Source organism: Staurois parvus, unplaced genomic scaffold (assembly GCF_062004578.1).
Source record: "Staurois parvus isolate SC_StPar_1 unplaced genomic scaffold, SC_StPar_1.0 ptg000020l, whole genome shotgun sequence".
NCBI classification, from domain to species: domain Eukaryota; kingdom Metazoa; phylum Chordata; class Amphibia; order Anura; family Ranidae; genus Staurois; species Staurois parvus.
The window spans coordinates 10,013,873-10,036,663 of NW_028317816.1; the positions used below are offsets into that span (position 1 = coordinate 10,013,873).

At 48.5% G+C, this 22,791-nt stretch overlaps 1 protein-coding gene across 2 annotated transcripts in view; it reads right to left on the reverse strand.

Annotated features, from left to right (window-relative positions):
• Nucleotides 1–22,791, reverse strand: part of TPK1 (thiamin pyrophosphokinase 1) — a 667,330-nt gene that overhangs the window by 297,333 nt on the left and 347,206 nt on the right. The gene's annotated exons all lie outside the window — the stretch shown is intronic.

A 22,791-nucleotide genomic window follows, 5' to 3' on the forward strand; every position in this document is an offset into this window, starting at 1 on the left:
TTGTTACTCGCACAGACACAGAATTGTTACTCAGGGACACAGAACTGTTACTGAGGGCCACAGAACTGTTACTTAGGGCCACAGAATTGTTACTCGCACAGACACAGAATTGTTACTCAGGGACACAGAATTGTTACTGAGGGCCACAGAACCGTTACTTAGGGCCACAGAATTGTTACTCGCACAGACACAGAATTGTTACTCAGGGACACAGAATTGTTACTGAGGGCCACAGAACTGTTACTTAGGGCCACAGAATTGTTACTCGGACAGACACAGAATTGTTACTCAGGGACACAGAATTGTTACTGAGGGCCACAGAACCGTTACTTAGGGCCACAGAAACGTTAATCGGGGACACAGAATTGTTACTGAGGGCCACAGAACCGTTACTTAGGGCCACATAAACGTTAATCAGGGACACAGAATTGTTACTGAGGGCCACAGAACCGTTACTTAGGGCCACAGAATTGTTACTCACGGACAGACACAGAATTGTTTCTTGAGGGACACAGAATTTTTAATGAGTGCCACAGAACCGTGACTTAGGGCCACATAAACGTTAATCAGGGACACAGAATTGTTACTGAGGGCCACAGAACCGTTACTTAGGGCCACATAAACGTTAATCAGGGACACAGAAATGTTACTTAGGGCCACAGAACCGTTACTTAGTGCCACAGAATTGTTACTCACGGACAGACACAGAATTGTTTCTTGAGGGACACAGAATTTTTACTGAGGGCCACAGAACCGTTACTTAGGGCCACATAAACGTTAATCAGGGACACAGAATTGTTACTGAGGGCCACAGAACCGTTACTTAGGGCCACGTAAACGTTAATCAGGGACAGACACAGAATTGTTACTGAGGTACACAGAATTGTTACTGAGGGCCACAGAACCGTTACTTAGGGCCACAGAAACGTTAATCAGGGACACAGAATTGTTACTGAGGGCCACAGAACCGTTACTGAGGGCCACAGAACCGTTACTTAGGGCCACATAAACGTTAATCAGGGGGACACAGAATTGTTACTGAGGGCCACAGAAACGTTACTTAGGGCCACATAATTGTTACTCAGGGACAGACACAGAATTGTTACTGAGGTACACAGAATTGTTACTGAGGGCCACAGAAACGTTAATCAGGGACACAGAATTGTTACTGAGGGCCACAGAACCGTTACTGAGGGCCACAGAACCGTTACTGAGGGCCACATAAACGTTAATCAGGGGGACACAGAATTGTTACTGAGGGCCACAGAAACGTTACTTAGGGCCACATAATTGTTACTCAGGGACAGACACAGAATTGTTACTCAGGGACACAGAATTGTTACTCAGGGACACAGAATCGTTGAATTAAAGAGTATGTCAGACAACATGCAGAGGAGTGGCAGAGGAGGCAATGTTTTAGGAGCGAGCAGACGTGGCAGCAGAGGAAGGGGTCGAGGCAGCACTATTCGCAGCCAGAGGCCAGTGCTCTCGGTGTCATCCAGCGGTCGTGTCTCCACCGACAACCCTGCCGTCATCGATTGGTTGGCTCGGTCGTCTTCCTCTTCCCAGGTCACCTCTGACACCTACAGCCAACGGTCGGTGGGTACGTCAGACACAACCGTTAGTTGGCATGGCCCGGGACCAAGCCCACTGAAATCACGTGTCCTCTACCTGCCCCTGTCCTTTGGTGTTCCCTCACCAAGCGAAGTATCGCATGCTGTGGGCTCAGCCCCACTGTACAGTGAGGAAGAGCTAACAGAGGGCGGTCAGGAACGGGGGGAGACATCCGCCTTTTCAGCAGCCAGGCGAAGAAGTAGTGGCGAGGAGAGTGGCCCGGTAGCCGGTCTAGAGACAGGTCTGTCTCCTGACCCAGACGCAGCCGAGGGGGCTAGTAGTGAGGCGGAGACCCTACTTGATGATGAGGAGGTTGATCGCACTTGGCAGCCTCGTCGTCATCAGGCAATTTCTTCCGCATCATCAGGAGAAGAGGGTGGCAGCTTGGCAGTGAGTGAAACAGTCGGTGGGTTGCCCAGGAGACAGCAGCAGGGTCGCAGCAGTGTCAGTGGAAGCAGTGTCAGTGGAGCCAAACGGCCACGGAGTAGAGCACCAGCTCCACTGCAGCCTACCACCACGGCCAGTAGTGGTGCCGGTGTGCACGGAGGAAGCAGCAGTCAGCCAGTGAGGAGTATCGGGGGCAAAGTTTCCTACTCGGCGGTGTGGCAATTTTTCGTCAAGCCGCCCGAGGAAGTAAACGTAGCCGTATGTCGACTATGTGGCCAGAAAGTCAAGCGTGGCCAGGGGGCCCATGTTGGGACTACAGCGTTGCGGCAGCATATGCAGCGTCGCCATTTGGTGGCCTGGGAAAACCGTGATAAAGATACGGCGGTTCTGCCCGCCCCAGCCCCCGCTCCATCACCCGCTCCGTTACTTGCTCCGTCACCCGACGTCAATCGCCCTCCATCAGCCAGTCAAGGCTCCAACACCTCTGCTGAGGGGAGTTGTCGCTCGTTGGCATCTTCCGCTCGTTCAGATGCTCCTTCTCCTGCTACTCCTCTTCACGGATTCCGTCAGCAGTCTTTCTTGGAATCCGTTTCCAAGAGACAACAGTTTGCGAGCACGCACCCGACGGTGCAAAAGCTGAACGTCCTCCTGTCCAAGTTGCTGGTGCTGCAGTCCCTCCCTTTCCAAGTGGTGGACTCAGCACCTTTCAGAGAAATGATGGCTTGTGCCGCGCCGCGGTGGAGAGTGCCAAGCCGTCATTTCTTCGCCAAAAAGGCAGTGCCAGCCCTGCATTCACATGTAGAAGACATGGTGGGCCAGTCTTTGAGCATGTCGGTCTCTGCCAAAGTGCACGGCAGCGCCGACGTGTGGAGCTGTAACTACGGTCAGGGACAGTACATGTCATTTACGGCCCACTGGGTGAACGTGGTGCCGTCACAGCCGCACCAGCAACTTGGACAGGTCACGCCGCTTTTGCCTCCACGTTTGCACGTCCTTGGTCCGGCAAAGATGTCCGCCTCTACCACCTCTTCTTCCGCCGTGTCCTCAGCCGCCACCCCCGTGCCAAGTCCCATTACCCGACCGGCATATCACATGTGCAGGGCGCAACGGTGTCAAGCTGTTTTGCACCTGGTATGCCTTGGCGAACGTAGTCACACAGGGGAGGAACTTCTGAGTGTAATGAACAGAGAAATCGACAGATGGCTGTCTCCGCGCAAACTGAAAATCGGAACCATGTTGACCGACAACGGAAAGAACATGGTGTCTGCTCTGCGTCAAGGAAGGTTGTGCCATGCGCCATGCATGGCTCACATGTTCAATCTGGTTGTCAAGCGGTTCCTAAAATCCACCATCCCACTGCAAGACATCCTTAAAATGTCACGTAAACTTTGCATGCATTTCAGCCATTCCTACACCGCAAAGCACACCCTCCTTGAGCTGCAGCGGCAGAACGGAATTCCACATCATCGCCTGATCTGCGACGTTGCAACAAGGTGGAATTCAACCCTACACATGTTAGACCGCCTTTACGAGCAGCGAAAGGCCATCACCGATTTCCTGATGTTACAAGCGGATAAAGGTACTCCCCTGTGTAACTTCGATGTCAGCCACTGGCAGCTCATGCGTGACACCTGCCGCTTGCTCAGGCCCTTTGAGGAGGCCACGCTATTCGTGAGTCGGCAGGACTATGGGATGAACGACGTCATTCCTCTGTTGCACGTCCTTGAACAAATGCTGTTAACAATGGCTGGTCAGGGTGCGGTAGACGTGGCGCACAGATCTCAACGCCACATGACCCCTGTGGGGGCAGGACAGGAAGAAGAGGAGGAGGTAGAGGAGGACATTTGTGCTCAGGAATTATTGAGTGAAATGGGTGGTTTTTCCACTCAGCGGACAGGAGTGGAGGAGCAGGAGCATCTGGTAGAGGAGGAGGAGGAGGAGACAGAGGACCCAGACGCACCGTGGCAGTATGCTGTGGAGATGGAGGCAGGGAGTCCCTCGCATTCCTTGGCACAAATGGCCCATAGCATGCTCGGTTGCTTGCGTAGCGACAGCCGAATAATAACCATCAGACAGAGGGATGACTTTTGGCTGTCCACCTTGTTGGACCCTCGCTACCGTTCAAAAATGGTGGCCTTTTTCACACCTGCTGAGAGGGAGGCCAAAATAACGTACTATAAAAACCACCTATGTAGTCAGTTGGTCTCTGCCTTTGTGCGCCAACGTCCATCCTCAGACACTGTGGGCCCTGTGCGCTCGCGTTCCGCTGCCATGGCAGCAGGGGAGGGGTGGGGTGGTAGGAGCAGTGGCAGCTCCACCAGCAGCGGCTGCCTCAGTCTGCAGTCGATGATGAGTAGCTTTCTTCACCAGCGCAGTGAGGAAACTACTAACCAGCCGCAGCAGCAGCAGCAGCAGCATCAGGTGGACCTGGAGCAGGACCTCAAACAACAGGCTTGGGCCTACTTGGACCGCACCCTGCCAACCAAGGTAGACAATCCCCTTGACTACTGGGCAACGAAACTTGACCTTTGGCCCCAACTAGCTGAATTTGCCCTTGAAAGGCTGTCATGCCCGGCCAGTAGCGTGGCATCGGAGCGCGTGTTTAGTGCGGCAGGAGGTATTGTAACTCCGCGGAGGACACGACTGTCCACCCAAAGTGTGGAGAGACTCACGTTTGTGAAAATGAATCAGGCATGGATTAGTCTGGATTTCAAACCACCAGTTCCTGACACAACTGACTAAATCCGCCATGAATCATGCCTCAAACATGTGCCACTTTCAGGTCTCCTCACACACTGCTGGTGTGTTTAATTTTTTGACATAGGGTGCTGGCAGATTACGGGCCTCCTATAGCTGCTGCCAGGCCCCTAATCTGCCATGGGCCCCTATATACCGCCTCCTCATGCTGCTGCCAAGTCCAGAGTCTCTCATGGGTCCCTGTACGGCCTCCCATTGCTGCTGTCTCCATCGCCACACTCTGCCATGTGCCACTTTCAGGTCTCCTCACACACTGCTGGTGTGTTGAATTTTTTGACATAGGGTGCTGGCAGATTACGGGCCTCCTATAGCTGCTGCCAGGCCCCTAATCTGCCATGGGCCCCTATATACCGCCTCCTCATGCTGCTGCCAGGTCCAGAGTCTCTCATGGGTCCCTGTACGGCCTTCCATTGCTGCTGTCTCCATCGCCACACTCTGCCATGTGCCACTTTCAGGTCTCCTCACACTGCTGGTGTGTAGAATTTTTTGACATAGGGTGCTGGCAGATTACGGGCCTCCTATAGCTGCTGCCAGGCCCCTAATCTGCCATGGGCCCCTATATACCGCCTCCTCATGCTGCTGCCAAGTCCAGAGTCTGTCATGGGTCCCTGTACGGCCTCCCATTGCTGCTGTCTCCATCGCCACACTCTGCCATGTGCCACTTTCAGGTCTCCTCACACTGCTGGTGTGTTGAATTTTTTGACATAGGGTGCTGGCAGATTACGGGCCTCCTATAGCTGCTGCCAGGCCCCTAATCTGCCATGGGCCCCTATACCGCCTGCTCATGCTGCTGCCAAGTCCAGAGTCTCTCATGGGTCCCTGTACGGCCTCCCATTGCTGCTGTCTCCATCGCCACACTCTGCAATGTGCCACTTTCAGGTCTCCTCACACTGCTGGTGTGTTGAATTTTTTGACATAGGGTGCTGGCAGATTACGGGCCTCCTATAGCTGCTGCCAGGCCCCTAATCTGCCATGGGCCCCTATATACTGCCTCCTCATGCTGCTGCCAGGTCCAGAGTCTCTCATGGGTCCCTGTACGGCCTCCCATTGCTGCTGTCTCCATCGCCACACTCTGCCATGTGCCACTTTCAGGTCTCCTCACACTGCTGGTGTGTAGAATTTTTTGACATAGGGTGCTGGCAGATTACGGGCCTCCTATAGCTGCTGCCAGGCCCCTAATCTGCCATGGGCCCCTATATACCGCCTCCTCATGCTGCTGCCAGGTCTAGAGTCTCTCATGGGTCCCTGTACGGCCTCCCATTGCTGCTGTCTCCATCGCCACACTCTGCCATGTGCCACTTTCAGGTCTCCTCACACTGCTGGTGTGTAGAATTTTTTGACATAGGGTGCTGGCAGATTACGGGCCTCCTATAGCTGCTGCCAGGCCCCTAATCTGCCATGGGCCCCTATATACCGCCTCCTCATGCTGCTGCCAGGTCCAGAGTCTCTCATGGGTCCCTGTACGGCCTCCCATTGCTGCTGTCTCCATCGCCACACTCTGCCATGTGCCACTTTCAGGTCTCCTCACACTGCTGGTGTGTAGAATTTTTTGACATAGGGTGCTGGCAGATTACGGGCCTCCTATAGCTGCTGCCAGGCCCCTAATCTGCCATGGGCCCCTATATACCGCCTCCTCATGCTGCTGCCAAGTCCAGAGTCTCTCATGGGTCCCTGTACGGCCTCCCATTGCTGCTGCCAGGAGGCAGCAGGGTCGCAGCAGTGTCAGTGGAGGCAAACGGCCACGGAGTAGAGCACCAGCTCCACTGCAGCCTACCACCACGGCCAGTAGTGGTGCCGGTGTGCACGGAGGAAGTAGCAGTCAGCCAGTGAGGAGTAGCGGAGGCAAAGTTTCCTACTCTGCGGTGTGTCAATTTTTCATCAAACCGCCCGAGGAAGTAAACGTAGCCGTATGTCGACTATGTGGCCAGAAAGTCAAGCGTGGCCAGTAGGCCCATGTTGGGACTACAGCGTTGCGTCAGCATATGCAGCGTCGCCATTCGGTGGCCTGGGAAAACCGTGATAAAGATACGGCGGTTCTGCCTGCCCCAGCCCAGGGTTCCATTTTGTCATAGGGTGCTGGCAGATTACAGGCCTCCCATAGGTGCCGCCAGGCCCCAAATCGGCCATGGGCCCCCGTACCGCCTGGTCACGCTGCTGCTGAGCCCACAGTGTGACCTGGGTCCCTGTACGGCCTCCCATTGCTTCCACTCTGCCATGTGCCACTTTGAAATCTCCTCACACTCCTGCGGTTGTCCATTTTGTCATAGGTTGCTGGCAGATTACAGGCCTTCCATAGGTGCCACCAGGCCCCAAATCGGCCATGGGCCCCCGTACCGCCTGGTCACGCTGCTGCTGAGCCCACAGTGTGACCTGGGTCCCTGTACCGCCTCCCATTGCTCCCACTCTGCCATGTGCCACTTTGAGGTCTCCTCACACTGCTGGTGTGTTCAATTTTTTGACATAGGGTGCTGGCAGATTACGGGCCTCCCATTGCTGCTGCCAGGCACGTAATCTGCCATGGGCCCCCGTACCGACTCCTCATGCTGTGACGTTGCAACAAGGTGGAATTCAACAATACATATGTTAGACCGCCTTTACGAACAGCGAAAGGCCATCACAGATTTCCTGATGTTAAAAGCGGATAAAGGTACTCCCTGTGTAACTTAGATGTCAGCCATTGTCAGCTCATGCGTGACACCTGCGCTTGCTCAGGCCCTTTGAGGAGGCCACGCTATTCGTGAGTCGGCAGGACTATGGGATGAACGAGGTCAAATCGGCCATGGGCCCCCGTACCGCCTGTTCACGCTGATGCTGGTCCCACAGTGTGACCTGGGTCCCTGTACCGCCTCCCATTGCTCCCACTCTGCCATGTGCCACTTTCAGGTCTCCTCACACTCCTGCTGGTTTCCATTTTGTCATAGGTTGCTGTATGGCCTCCCATTGCTGCTGCCTCCACCGCCACACTGTGGCTCCAAACACTGGTTTTGGCCCCGTGACTGGCCAAATGAGTGAAGTGTGCGGTGATTCTAAGATCGACAGCACTCATCTGCATGTCATACTGAGTGACAGTATTATTTCTCTTCCCCAGCAGACTCCAAGGGCATTTAAATTAAAGGTACAGTGTTCTGCACTAATATTAAGTCTCTCTGAAGCCTAGAAACACCCTTTTTTAAGTTAAATTCACAGCGAATTTATTCGACTCGAATCGAATATTGTCCACGAATTCGCCGAATCAGTCGAATCGAATTTTTCATTTCTTCGCTCATCCCTACCTGTCACGATCACGGCGTCAGACCCCAGACCTTCTCACCAAACTCGTGACCGAAGGACTAGCCGGTCTAAAACCGCGATGTCACGTGCGTAACAAGGCCACACCCAGCTGCACCCTGCACAACAATTTTCCAGCTAATTGGACCACAATCAATGTATCGGCAGCCTGAGCGATTGTTACTGGGTCAGGTTAATTATGCAATTAACCCTTCACACTGCCACCACCTCCTTTTTGTACAGCGAAAAAGGAAACTCGGCGATACTAGCTAAAACACTATAATGGTTGAGATATACGGTCACTGCAGGCCGATTATGCAGAGGGTTAAACAAACACAGTAGCGTTCTCTTTAGAGGCAGGAATTCGTAGATTGCAATAAAGCGCTATAGAAACAGTTCAACACTTTCAGAAGGAAAGATTTATTACTAAAAGGTCAAACAGGTGCAATAAAAATATTTACAGAAAAAGATGTAACTAAGATCTATATATAAATATACAGAGACCAAAAGCACAGCAAAGAGATATAAGAGAGAGGTGAAAGGGTTAAAATACTTGCCAAAGTCCTGGGTTAGCAGATCCAAGTTTCAGAGCAAAAGGGCATGGGTCTCCCCAGGTGGTATTGATGTTAAAATGGGAGACGTCTTCAACTTCTTTCTCTTAGGCCTGACAGCCCAATTTGTAGTTCCCCAGCAGGGGGTGTCTCTGAAGTCAAGGACCAATACCCCGTTTAGGGCCTGGGTGTGTACCTAAACTAGAGCCAAAATCTCGTCTAGTTCATATTTTGGCTCATAACTTTTCCTATGCACTCCACCTGCGGGTAGATTATTATGCAGACACGTCTGAGGATTGATTAGTTATGAATTATGAAATTCTACACTGAATGGTTCACAAGATCTATTTTTCTACTTTTCTATGTATTTGAGACAAGGCGAGTGACCTATCAAACTGTTCGGCTCCCTTTAGCCAATCTGACGATATATCTGGTTTTTATGTAAGTCTCTCATATTCCAAGATATGAGACATAGGGGAAAAATGGATTTTGAAAAGTGTTTATCTGATTCGTGCTTCTTTGGAATGCCTTGAACTTCTGGGAAGGCTCCGTTATCTTTATACGAGGTGTTAAATGGCACAGGTTGCTCAGACAGCCAGGCACCTTGCTCAGTGAGGTGTTTTATAGCTCTGGGCTCCCTGCCGTGCTCTAGCCTGCCTGTGACCGTTCCAACACACATATGTCCCTGTGGATTAACAGAGAGGAAAGGGGGAAAAATGAGGGACAACATAGAGATTCTTAACAAAATGGAGGACTGTGTCAGTCTCTGGTGTGCATATTTTCGACAGGGCCCATGAGGCGAGCAGCAGAGTGGGACTCTTTTTTAAATTTTGGGCACAGGCAACAAAAACTGCGCTGCATTTTGTTGATGAATGCTGATCAGTGGCAGCTGCTCACAGCCTTTCACTTGAGGAGTGATTATCCCTTCCTCTGCTGAGGAGGGAAGAAGACGAGGCTGTAGCCTGGCGGCGGGAGGTGATTCAACAGAGAGGTGGCTGAGGGCACAGGCAGAAATAGGAACCCGGTGCACAGGCAAGCTCACAATTTCTGTTTTCTGAAGCACAGACAGAAATACAGCCATACGCTGTATACAGACAAACATACAGCACCTTCTGTATTGTGATAATGATGTTTCCTGTTAGTTCTTATCTATACTTGTGTTTGAGGGACATAAAAAAAAAATGTAAGGCTGAACCACACTTTTATCCCCCCCTTCCCCCCAACCACTCCCCATTATGCTGCAAAAGCACTGCCACCATAGTATGGCAATAGTGGCAGGATGCTGTGTAACCCCCCCACCATACCAAGGTTGCAGTGCCTTTGCGGCATAAGGGCAGTGGTTGGGTGATGGTAAAAAAGCCGCACATTTTTTTCATGTCCCTCAAGCACAAGTGTAAATAAGAACTAACAGGAAGCATCCTATTGAGTGTGTGTAAATCTGACAGCCTGTCAGGTGGAAATAATTCAGCAGGTGTGCAGCCTCCAGATCGCTTCCACACCCCCCATGCCCTGCCATGCTACCCAAGCTCTGTGCTCCCATTAGTGGACCTGGGACCTGCATGGTGGGTGCCACTAGTAGAAAGGAGGGAGATAAGTGAACATCTGTTCACTGATCTCCCCTTCCTGATAATGACCTGGAAGCAACGTGTAAAACTTCACTTCTGGGTCCTGGAGTCACTGTCCCCAGACAGGATTTGATGATGCAAGCTGGAGACAAAGCCGTCTCCTGCAAACTGCAAGCCATGCTGCGTGCAACATCACTTCCTCCCAGCTCCCCAGTCAGTCTCCACATAAAACTAATGTTGGCAATGATTTTTATTTTGAGGTTTTATTTGAAGTGTTGTCTTTTTGTGGAGTGGGGGGTGCAAATAAATGGTCTTGCCTAGGACGCAAAATAGTCTACTACCGGCCCTGTACTTGAGCCAGAACGAGCATGTAGTCCGGAGTTCTGACTTTGTTCCAAATAAAGATTTCCTGCATTCTTGTTCCAGGTCAATGACGTAAAGCATTGAAGCTAAGGATAGATAGGTAACTGGCATTTTAAGAAGGAAGACAGCAATGACAATCCCAAGTATCTGTCAACGCAGGATTCCTCTTAAAAGGCATGCATAAACTGTTGTACTGCAATATTTACAGGAAAGATCAGATTCATGTCAGCACTCCAAAACTGAACCTGGCTGAAAGACATTGGGTTAGATATCAACTATTTGTGACGATTTCCCAAAATATTCTTGTCCCACAAATCTAGAGATCATAGAATTTGACAGCTGTCAGGAGAGTTTCTATTGACTTTAATTCAGGGGTGCTCAACTTGTGGCCCTTGGAGTCCTCTGATGTGGCCCTCGACCTCCAACCACTGAAGTGCATGCCTGGGGTTAGCAACCCGTTGATCACAATTTGGGCTTGCCAATCCACCATCCCAGTGCATCAGACTGCATTGAGCCAGCAGTGGAGGAAGCAGGTGTCTGTAGTGAGAGCAGGAGAGGCATAAGCTGATGCTTCCTCTGTAGCTCCTGTCAAAGGTGAAATGATACCAAGTGCACTTCACCTAGTGCACTTCACCTGAGACCTTTCTAGTAATCTGGAGATGGAGAGTGATGGCAGCAGAAGCTGAAAAATGGGAAAAAATGGTCAGTGTATTAAATAACACACACACTGCGCTTTTGCAATGGGTATATTGGCATCTGTAAAAGGGTTAAAGGGGTTCTAAAGGTTGAAGGTTTTTTTTACCTTCATGTATTCTATGCATGAAGGTAAAAAACCTACAGTGTACAGCTCCCCCTTTAGTCCCCCCCAATACTTACCTGAGCCTGATCGCTATGCAAGAGAGAAGCAGCTCTCCCAGGGCTCTACCTGCTCACTGGCGCTACTGTCAATCACAGCCACTGAGGATGGAGCGGGGGGCGTTGTAGAGTAGCCGCGCTCTGTGTGTCTCATTGAGGTGGCTTGGGAGCGAGCATGCACAAGTACCCCCCGAGCAATTAGCTTGCTTTGGGTGCACTCAGCATGGGGTTGGGGCCAGGAGCGCCGGCAGGGCACCCGAGAAGAGGAGGATTAGGGCTGATCTGTAAAAAACCATTGCACAGAGCAGGCAAGTATAACACGTTTTCTTTTTTTTTTTGTTAAGTGAACCTTTAGTATCACTTTAACAACTATTAGGCTACTTTCACACTGAGCCACGGGGGTAGTGCAGCACACTTGCTTATTTCCTGCAGGTTCGCTGCACTGAGCCATAAAGTTCTATTATATCCTGCAGGTTAACCAGCAAGATATAGTAGAATTCTATGGCAAAGCGCAGCTAACCTGCAGGAAATCCACAGGTGAACTGCGCTACTCCCAAGGTGCGGGTAAACAGCAGCGCATCAGTGTTAAAGCATCCTTGTAAGGGGCTCAGGACAGTAAGGGCTCATTTACATTTGCGGTTTGGAGAAAGGTAAAACCCCAAAGATGAGATGTGTTTTTACCAAACACCCCCAATCACTGGTGTAGCTTCAAGGGTCGCAATGGAGACCTTGCCCCATGCTTCAAGGGACACTTGGACAGCAGGGGTGGGGGCAGCATATACAGGAACCGACCGTCTCCTTTTCCTTCCTGTAACAGTAGAAAGCTGGCTTCTCCTCGTCTCCCTCCTGCTGGTATTCAGCACCCGCAGGAGGAAAATTTTCATTATGCTATTCACAATAAAAAAAAATGAAAATTCTGAACCATTTCATTGTGGCCCCTGACTGGTTACCAAATCATTTAAGTGGCCCTCGCTCTTCAAAAGGTTGAACACCCCTGCTTTAATCCAATACCTGCAGTTCCATACTTGGATTTTTCCTAAATTCTATCCTTAGCAGCGAAAGAAAATGTCATCTTAGCCTCTGTTTGAACTCCAGTTGTCATGGTGCTGCACTTGTGATCAGTTGTGACACCAGCCATTTGATGGCCTAAGGCAGCAATGGGCAAACTACGGCCCGGCGGACCTTTTAATCCGGACCGTGGAGCGTGATACTGTCAGGATGTGTGTAGGCGGGGCAGCGTGACGAACGTGAGGGGAGCTAGGCTCCTCTCACAGTCCGCCCTGAAGACCGGAACGGCGCGAGAACACGGCGAGAGGAACGCGCGGAGCAAAGGTAAGTGAATTGAATTACTATAGGGGGGATGAATTACTATATGGGGGATGAATTACTATGGGGGATGAATTACTATATGGGGGATGAATTACTATGGGGGATGAATTACTATGGGGGATGAATTACTATGGGGGATGAATTACTATGGGGGATGAATTACTATATGGGGGATGAATTACTATGGGGGATGAATTACTATATGGGGGATTAATTACTATGCTTACTATGGGGGAATATTACTATACTTACTATGGATGACACATACACATCATTCATCTACTCTTGGTCCGGCCCCCGGGTCCAATATATGAACCCATTGCGGCCCTCAAGTCAAAAAGTTTGCCCACCCCTGGCCTAAGGCCTGGTTTACACCTTTACTTGGGTATGACATGGAGAGAAATTTAATGGTCCTTTTGACCATGTGATTTCCCTGAGGCTCCTGTACCTTCGCAAACACGCTGCATTTTTACATGCATCGGGGGGCCATTCAGAATGAATGGCAGCCCTGCGTATTCTCTCACAGCAGCACATTTTCTGTGAGGGTGCTTGCATCTCAGCGATTCCAGCACCCATAACCACATGAATAGATGTGAACCAGGCCTAACAGTTCAGCTGAGAAAATAAGCAATTGTGACTGTTATCTCTCACAGCAGGCCTTGAAAGTAAAGGTTTTAGGAAACCATTAAATCCATGGGTTTAGTTCCACTTTAACCCTTTCACTGCCAGGTCCTGCTCACCACTTTTAAACTCAGATGGCAATGCCATTTTTACAATTTTTCCATTGCTTTTTTATTTCTTTTCAGGCTGCGCAATAGTTTCACAAATGTTTATCAAAGCACTGTTTTCACAAAAAAAAATACACTAAGATTATTGTTAGTTCACACAAACACAACATAACTTCCAAAAATCCTCCTAAATTGCTACTAAGGTCTCGTTCACATGGGGTGTACTAAAGTGTATGCCCGTGGAGGGCTGTTTTTCTCTGCATGGGGATGCCCAGGTGTTCCGTGCTTCTCCATGCAGGCAGTCCCAGCCGCTTCTCCCAATCTTGACTGAAGGACATGCAGAATATTGAGGCTAATCACTTACTAGCTACCTAACAAAGAAAACCACCCCTCAACCTTCCCCCACCTTAAAACACCACACAATTCTCCTTCTATGCTTTCAAACGGCCATAACAGACCATTCATTTAACATAACAATTATATAATAATGCATCAAGTACAATCAATGTATTAACCGAGCAGCAATGATCTCAACCGGGTCCAAGGTCTTCGAAAGCACTGATAATCACATCAAAAATAACCTTTGCTGTATCTGCCACCCAGAAGGCCCCCAGCCACTACTACACCGCCTCAGGGACAAAGCTACAGCTACGTAGTCCCAGATACAGCCCATTAACTACAACATTACCAACGTAACCTTATAATTGGGAAGGGACACTCATACCTACAATGGGCCTGACCCATAATCCTCAAAAATGTTACTCCAACACCGCCTTCAAAGACCCAGCGACCCCTGCCATAGCACACGAGTGTGATCCCTTACACTCGTGTAGCCCTCCAAACCCGCAACGCCCGCTGGAAACCATCTTGGAGGCCCAAAGACCACAAATCAATGCCAACAGCATTGAGGTGCACACCATCTGCCGTAAAAAAACACCACGACTCCTCTTCCAAATCCCGATGATAGACTGCTAGGCCACCATTCCGCACAAAAAAATGAGCCACCTCCCTGTTGACTTTTATCCTTGCTCTATTGAGTTTCTCGACCGAGTGAGCCAGGTGTCAAGAAGACCACGCCACCATGTCCAACCAGACAATAACAGTATGCAGAAAAAAGGACCGAAGGACCGACCAAAAAAAAACTTAATGTCCCAGATCAACTCATGCATAGAGCGCAAGCTGAGATCATTGCTGCCCACATGCAAAACAAGAACATCCGGAGGCCTGTCCAACCCATGACCACAAAATTCCAGGCACACCAATCCAAATGAAGCCTGGCCTCACTCAGAGAAAAACCCAATTGCCAACCCTCCCGCCAAATTTCCACCCACCTAGCCCCCCCAAAAGACATAAGAATGGCCCAGGATCCACACCAAGCAGACTTCAGAACCTGCAATGAAAAACAAAAAGGGGGGGTGTATAACAACCTCAACACACCTCCCCAAACACATACCACAGAAAGACAACAAATAAAGAACAGGTAACAGGCACAAGCGAAGAAGAACCAACCCCAACGAATCGCCTGCTGTGCCCATCACAATACTGTAACTGAGGACGCACATATAAGTGAAACCTAGCTGAATCCCAGCGCCCTATGCATTGAACAACCCAATCTCCAAGCCCCACCGAGCAGCCTCTGTAGCCGCCTCAATTCTAAAAGAATGAGATGAGTAGTGTTCAGTACTCATCCCAGCGGACTGCAAACAATGTTTAAACACAGCCTCAAATTGGAAACGAGACAGCGCAATCCCATTTTCATGAAGAAAGAAAACCCCCAGAAAGATCAGGTTTCAACTGGATAAACTCCCCATTGGCTGAAACAGAACAGACCCGGGACAAGGGACAAGTGGACCTCAGACAGCTCAATCCAAGAGCTTTGACCCAATTGGTCCATGTGTTCCTACTAACCAACACACTCCATGTGTTCCTACTAACCAACTCCCCCAATCGAAAAGCCCCAATAAAGGCCAGCACAAATGCCACCCAAAAAAGAGCAGTTTCATACGGCGATGAGCAAATTCCGTCCAACCGGCCCACCACAACATGGAGAACCTTAAAAGAAACCGTGCGCCTGGCATCCGGAACCGAATGACCCTTCTGATAACCCTGCATAGCTGCCGAACAAGGAAATCCTCTGTAACATCATATTGATGTAACAGTTTCAACCGGAAGGCCAACTAGGTCAGTTTGTGGTTCATCAATAAATCAGATACACCAGACTCAAAATTCCGGCATCGTCAACTTGGGAACCACTCACAACCTCACTTACCAGATCAAACCTTGTTGTAAAAGACCCAAGTGGACTCGCAAACCAATCGCCGTATCAGGGCTGTGGAAGAGGCAAGGCGATGCTCCACAAGTGATCTGGGCAAGGGATCCTGTGCTGCTCTGCCTCTAGTGCTAGCCGGAATCTGTCCCACTGAAAACGAGACAGAGCATCAGCCAATGAGTTATCAACACCCGGAACATGAAGAGCCGAGACAAAACAATTAAGACGTAAACAGTCCAGAACCAAATGATGAAGCAGACGAACCACCGGCCTAGACGAGGCAGAAACATTGTTAATGGCATGTACAACACTGAAATTGTCACAATGGAATCTAATGTGTTTATTCCTAAAACCAGGACCCCATAAAACCACGGATAAAACGACTAGAAAAAGTTCCAACAAGTCAGATTGTGCAACAACCCTGCCTCCCACCATTGCACTGACCACTGACCTACGCACCACTGGCCCAGACAATCTGCCCCAAAATCAGCAGAGCCTGCCGCATCAGTAAACAATTCTAGATCAAAATTGGACATGGCCCCGTCCAACCAACGCAATCTGCCAGTGTAGGGATCGAGAAACGTCCGCCACACCTTCAAATCAACTCGTAGCTCGCAAGTCAGCCTAACGTCATGATGTGGGGCTGATACTCTGGCCGTGGTAGCGGCCAGGCACCTGCAAAAACACGCCCCATGGGCATGATGCAACAGGCAAAATTCAACTTACCCAATAAAGACTGGAAATCACGAAGTTGAATTTTCCTGCACTTGCCAACCACAGACACTGTTCCACAGAGATCCTCCAGTTTATCCAGAGGAAAACAGCATTCCATGGCCTCCGTATCAATAATCCCAAAAAAACACAAGTCTGTGGTTGGGCCCTCTGTCTTATCCGGAGCTAAGGGGACACCAAAATACTCAAAAACATGTTGAATCGTGATCAGTAGAGATGCACAGATGGAACTCCCCAGGGGACCAATGCACAGAAAATCATCCAAATAATGGATAACAGATGTGATCCCAACATCCCGCGCAGCCCATTCCAAAAAGGAACTGAATTTTTTGAACAGGGCATAGGAAGTGGCACAACCCATAGGTAAACACTAGTCTACAAAAACATGCACTTGCCATTTGCACCCCACGGCACCGCTGCATCAAAAGATGTATAAGAAACCACACAAAGATCCGGGTCAATAGCATCATTCACCAAACCCCCTCTCGCAAGCGACAAATGATGGATGAGTCTATATTTATTGGCCTCCTTCTTAGGAACAACACCCAAATGACAAGATCTGGCACTGGCGGGTAAACAAACGAGCCAGCTATGCGACTCAATGACACCTCCTTGCCCAGCTTTGCAAAAACAACATCCGGATGCAAACATGCCGATCTCAAATTATCTGCTGCAAGAGGAACAACCTGCAATGTACATGGTATCAAAAAAACTTCCATGAAACCGCATTGCAACAGGTGAGCCGCCGCTGCCCGATCAGGATACCGTTTTTAAAATAGTACCATACTTCCTACCTTCACTGGCATCCTCCCTTTTCCAGCGTCTCCCCCTTTTCCATGTTTAAAGCAACAGGACAAGACATGGAATCCCTCGCAGCCCGAGCACTCATGATGTAAACGGCATGCAGATCCAAGCTTGCACGATCCCTCGTTGCCAGAAATATCCTTTATGATGCGTGGCCAGCTGCGCAGAGGAGGCTGCACCACCGCCCCACCCCCCGGAAAGGGATGAGCAGTAGTCAACGCAGGCATCATCAGCTTCATCCACAAGCCAATATCCTTGTGGTCCCAACGCAAGGGAGGCCAAACTGCCTTGCGCTGCCAAAACTGCTCATCATAGAGCAACCACATGACCCCCCCCCCCATAAACCCTCTTGGCTTCCCCTATGGAATCCATGTAATAAAAAAGAGGGGAACAATGTTCAGGAGCCTTTTCACCAATAATGCTTGCCAAGATGGCAAATGCCTGAAGCCAACTGGAGAATGTACGGGGAATCGGATGATACCGCAGTTCTTCCTCCTCCTCTCTCTTGCTCTCGTCCGACTAAACGTTGTCCAGGTTGAATTTCTCCAAACGGCAACAAAGAAAAGATGCTCACCCTTGCAAATGCGCTCTTTCGCCTCCAGTCTCAGGTGAGCTCCCAAGGGCCCCTCAAAGCAAACATAGACCTAGCATTTGGCTGCATCTGGCAATCACACCTCATCAATCCCTGATACCACCTTGTCCCCGCCATTGGCCCCAGAACCACCAACGTCCTTTTCTCCCACAACAGTCTCAGAGCCAGAGCTGGAGGAAATGTCTGTCACAGGGGCCACCACTTGCACGGTAGCAGAAGCAGCCTCAGAGGCCCGTGACATGGCCGGGGGCAACACCTGAGGGGGAACCACAGCATGACCAACACCACCACCCATCGCCAAAGCACTTCCCCCGGACACCATGGCCCACACAGCTGACCACGTGCCCAAAGGTGGCATTAGAGCCCTAGCCACAGCCCCCGCGTCAGAACGCAGCACATCCTTAAAACCAGCCAGCAGCATACTGGGAAGAGAAGGAGAGGAAGACAAAGAAAAAGCACCCAGAGAGGAAAACTCACCAGGCTGCCTCTGCCCACCTGGACTCCCAGTCCAGGTCCCTGCATAGACCCTGGCACTTCATCTTTGGAGCTGCTGAGCTCCCCTTCCGACCTGCTCCCAGCAGCATCCGGCTCCCTGTCAGCACCGCCCAGCTCCTGACGGTCAATCCCGGCTCCTGAGCCCAGGTGGCGCCCGGAGATGATGTCATCAGCTGCCGACACTGCACCGGAGCTCAGATCCTCTACGCTGTCCTTCCCTCGTCGGGCTCGCTGGGAGGCAGAGGAAACCTCAGCAGCCGAAGACCAGACCTACAGTGCGGTGATACCCACTCGGACATGCCACAAAGCTAGAGAAGCCCCTTATCCTCTTCTCCTGGGGGGCGGGGTCTTGGCTGCCCCAGAGGCTGACTGGCACCCGACATCTCTCTCCCACGCTATGCCACCACTGCCGCAGGTGAGGAGCCCACAGAGCCAGCCGCATGGTCCGGGATAAGCGGTGAGTCAGCAGGGGAGCGGTTAGAAAAGGAGGTGACCCTACCGGGGTTCCACCAATGATGGGGATTCCTCCCAGCCCCCCACCAGTGGAAGCAGGCCGTTGCTTCACTGGCGGGGCTGGAGGGTCCCTGAAGAGGCTCCCAGACTGGCGCCAAACCCACATGTCTCATCCAGGATGAAGCGCACAGGAGGCACAGATCTCTGAGCACATGGGCACCAGAAGAGGGGTCAGGAGACACAGGCCTGGGCACTTGCAGCAGATCCGACAGTCTCTCACGAAGCCACCCAGGGCCTTTTGCCTCCGCTGCAGCCCTCAGCTGGGAAATCATGCTGTCTAAGTCACCCGTGGCCTATTTCGTTGCAGGTACGGGACTAGTGGGTGAAGAAACCTCAGTGCTGCCACAAGCTCTGAATGACTCCCGACAAGTCCAGCCTCCTGTCCTCCTGGAGAACCTCCCTCTTTACTCAAACTTCCAATCAGGTAAGCCACCACCCTTTTTAATGACTATACACCCAACCTATTATAATCTCTGTCTCGTCTGCAAGCCCCAGTCATGCTGGCCCTCCCCTTAGCTTTGCTCAGTTCCAGGCCATGTATTGACATTTATGTGTGTGTGGGTGTACTACCCCGGATGCAGACAGAGTGAGCTCAGGAAAATGCACCCATACCCACATGGATGTAAATTTGGAAGCAACAGCTGTGTTCATGCAGTTGCTATATCTACACTTCACAATTATGCGCCACTTTGTGTAAGTCTATCACATAATATCCCAATAAGATACATTTAAGTTTTAGGTTGTAACAGGACAAAATGTGGAAACTTTTAAGGGGAAGGGGTATGAATATTTTCTCAAGGCACTGTAAATAATAATTAAAAAAAAACTGTAGGGTCTCTTCTGTTATAAAAACCCTACCTGTCAACGTTTTCTGTACTTCGTAACCTAACTACCACTTTAACATTAAATCATACTCCTTTACCACCTCCTATGAGATGTAAACATTTCTTTCCTTTGTTTAGGATTCGATTTTGAAAAAAAGTTACTTTACTGAATGAAAATCACATATATTGTTAGAATTGTGTTTGTTCAATAAATACTTTCTATTGTGCTTTTTTTAATTTTCTCGTTACCATGGCCAGAAACAAATGTTGATTTGACCCCACTAATAATTAAAAAATTGAACGAACGTTCCTAAAACAAAAAATTCAAATGAAATTCTACTAGTGTATAGTCAGGTTTAATCTATTGTTGCCCTAAATATAATAAAATAAGCTGTTTAATTATTGTTTACCTACTAATTTCTGTGGCTTGTAATAAATAATCAACATAATGGACACTTAAGAGAGGATTTTATCCATTATGACAACACAGGGAAGCGCCGCCTGCTTGTAACTGACATCTTCATTTGGCAGAGGTCTGAAATATAACGCTAAAGAAGCAATTACAATTAGATTCTTGGCTTTGAGCGAGGTCAGTTCCCATATGAGCTCTGTTCTTACAGCAAATAATATAAAATCTGGGGTTCGAAAAGTTATTAATTTTTATACCAAATTAAATGCAGTTTTACACACTTCTCTCCCATTCTAATATTCATAATTTTCCTAACAACACCCCAGGCTTTTTGAAGAAATTAAGTAGCTGTCTTTCCTTCCAAAATGTTAAAAAGCTTGTAGTTTAAGTACAACTGTAGTAAAGTCAACTCCCACTTCTCTGTGTTAGAGCCCTGCATAGGAAAAGCTATATTCAGTTCAGTATAATGTAAAAGACAAGCCTCATTACCTTCTGGACATCTTCTCATTTCTTGGTCATAAATCCTATTACCTTGTATTACAAACTGCCATAAAAATCAGAGATAAAATATAATTTATGCTCAGTGTACAGAAGCTAATGTTTCTACACTTCTGAGAAGCAGAGTACCAGAAAATGAGAAAGTATGTATGCGAGACCTGAAGCTATTTATACCGAGCATGTGTAGCATGATAAACATAGCTGGGAAAACACACTGGTTTACAAGATGCTATCTAGTTGTTTCAATTAGAAACAAGTGTTATAAAGCTAATCCCATAGTAACAAAGTATGGAAAATGTTCATTAATAAAATGTCAAATGCATCTCTTAAGTATCAGATCTACTAGACATCAGGGGCAAACACAATAACATGCCACAGCAGTCAAAACGTTAACCTTAACATCAAAGCCATGGTCTGCTATAAATAGTAGAAATTAATCTTTATTGTAGAACCCTATCCTCTTCTGTTTGGCAGATAATGCAAACACTTTCCTTATGTTTTTATACATGTGAGTCAAATAGAAGATTCATGATTCACATGAATTTACCATCAGAATACATGCATTTATATGCATACAGTAGCACTAACAATTGTTTCTGATGCTTTATGTGTTTGAAATATTTCACTTAGGCCTCATGCACACTGAGAAGCTCAACCCCATTTTTTTTTTTAGCTACAGAAGTGTTTAGACTCAAAAATGCGGTAAAAATCATTAGTATATTCTATTGACCAGAATTATGGGCATTAGAATGCATTAAAGTGCACTAATACACACTAATGTTTTTTCACTTTGGAGCATTTTTTCAATGCTCAAAAGCTACTCTCCTGAATGCAAAATTGATGTTTTTTTTCGCTACCTGTAAACACCCCTGCCACTAAACTCCAGAAAGTGTATGTAATGTGCATGGACACATAGGCTATCAATGAGGGGAGATAACAGGCAGAGAAAAATAAAGGCTCAAATGGCTGTAGGAGTAGCTTCTTTAAAGTGAAGTGTGCATGAGGCCTTAAACTGTTTTTAAGGTCAAAAAAGAGTTTGTCATGCAGAAACTTTTTCTAGTGCACTGCAATACATAGCATAAGTGAGAATGGGCTCTATTAAAATCAATGGATATTTTCCCAAATTCAAGAATTTTGATAATAACACATTTGGTGTGAATGAGTCATCAGCAGGAAGGATTTAGCCATTTAGAGTATATACTGTAGCAATGATTTTGTATTTAAAATAGGCCTATATGTCTCCTCCTTCAGTACTCACAAGGTGTTATGATGAAGTCTGACTAATGCTTATAAATTGTTAAAGATTGTTCTCAGTGCCAGGGGCGGACTGACAACTCATGGGGCCCTCGGGCAATAGGGGATCATGGGGCCCCTGTGACCTTGTCCAAACTCAAAAAAGCCAATGAAAAAGGTACCAGGGACATCTCATGGGGCCCCCTACTGACCCCAGGGCCTCGGGCAGTGCCCGAGTTTCCAAATGGTCAGTCTGCCCCTTCTCAGTGCACTAACCTTCCTCCCCTTAAAAGCTTTTTGATACTATTTTTTTTCAATTCGATTTCTCTCTCTTCGATCAACATACTGTCTGGTCATTTCCCTACATTGCCCCTTTTTCCACTATTTGTGTTTCTACTCCAGTTCTTCTATTTCATGTACACCCTGTTCACATCTTTTCTGCTCTTCTCTTTTTCTAAATATTTGTGTATGCACACCTATCAGATATCACATCTTTTGGGCATGGTTATTGATACGCTTTTTATTTTGTATATTCAGACATCTTTTACAGATAGGTGTTGGCATTCATTATTGGTACCATTATGAATCTACACACTTTATGGATCTGTATTTCATGAAAACTTGGTCTGTCCTCCATCTGTCCCTTTGATCAATGTGGGTTATGCTGCCACAGCCACTGGGTTTGACGTCCAATGGCATCTTCTGCCCCTAAGGCTGCTGGACTTAATTTTGAGCTGATTTGTAAGTATTAAGGGTACCTGCCATTTTATTTTTGGGAGATATCTTCCTATTTATATTATATCATTTTGTTATTTGTTTATTTCTAAAGACAATTATCTTGCATCTACTTCTGATGAAGTGAACAGTGATTCATGAAAGGTGTAGAGTTCTGGGATGCAATGAGTTTTTTGGTTGTAATATGTCATAGTCATGCACCTTTATCTGCTAAATAACATTATGAATATGAATACCATGATCAGCTATGAATTTATGTTGTTACAATGTC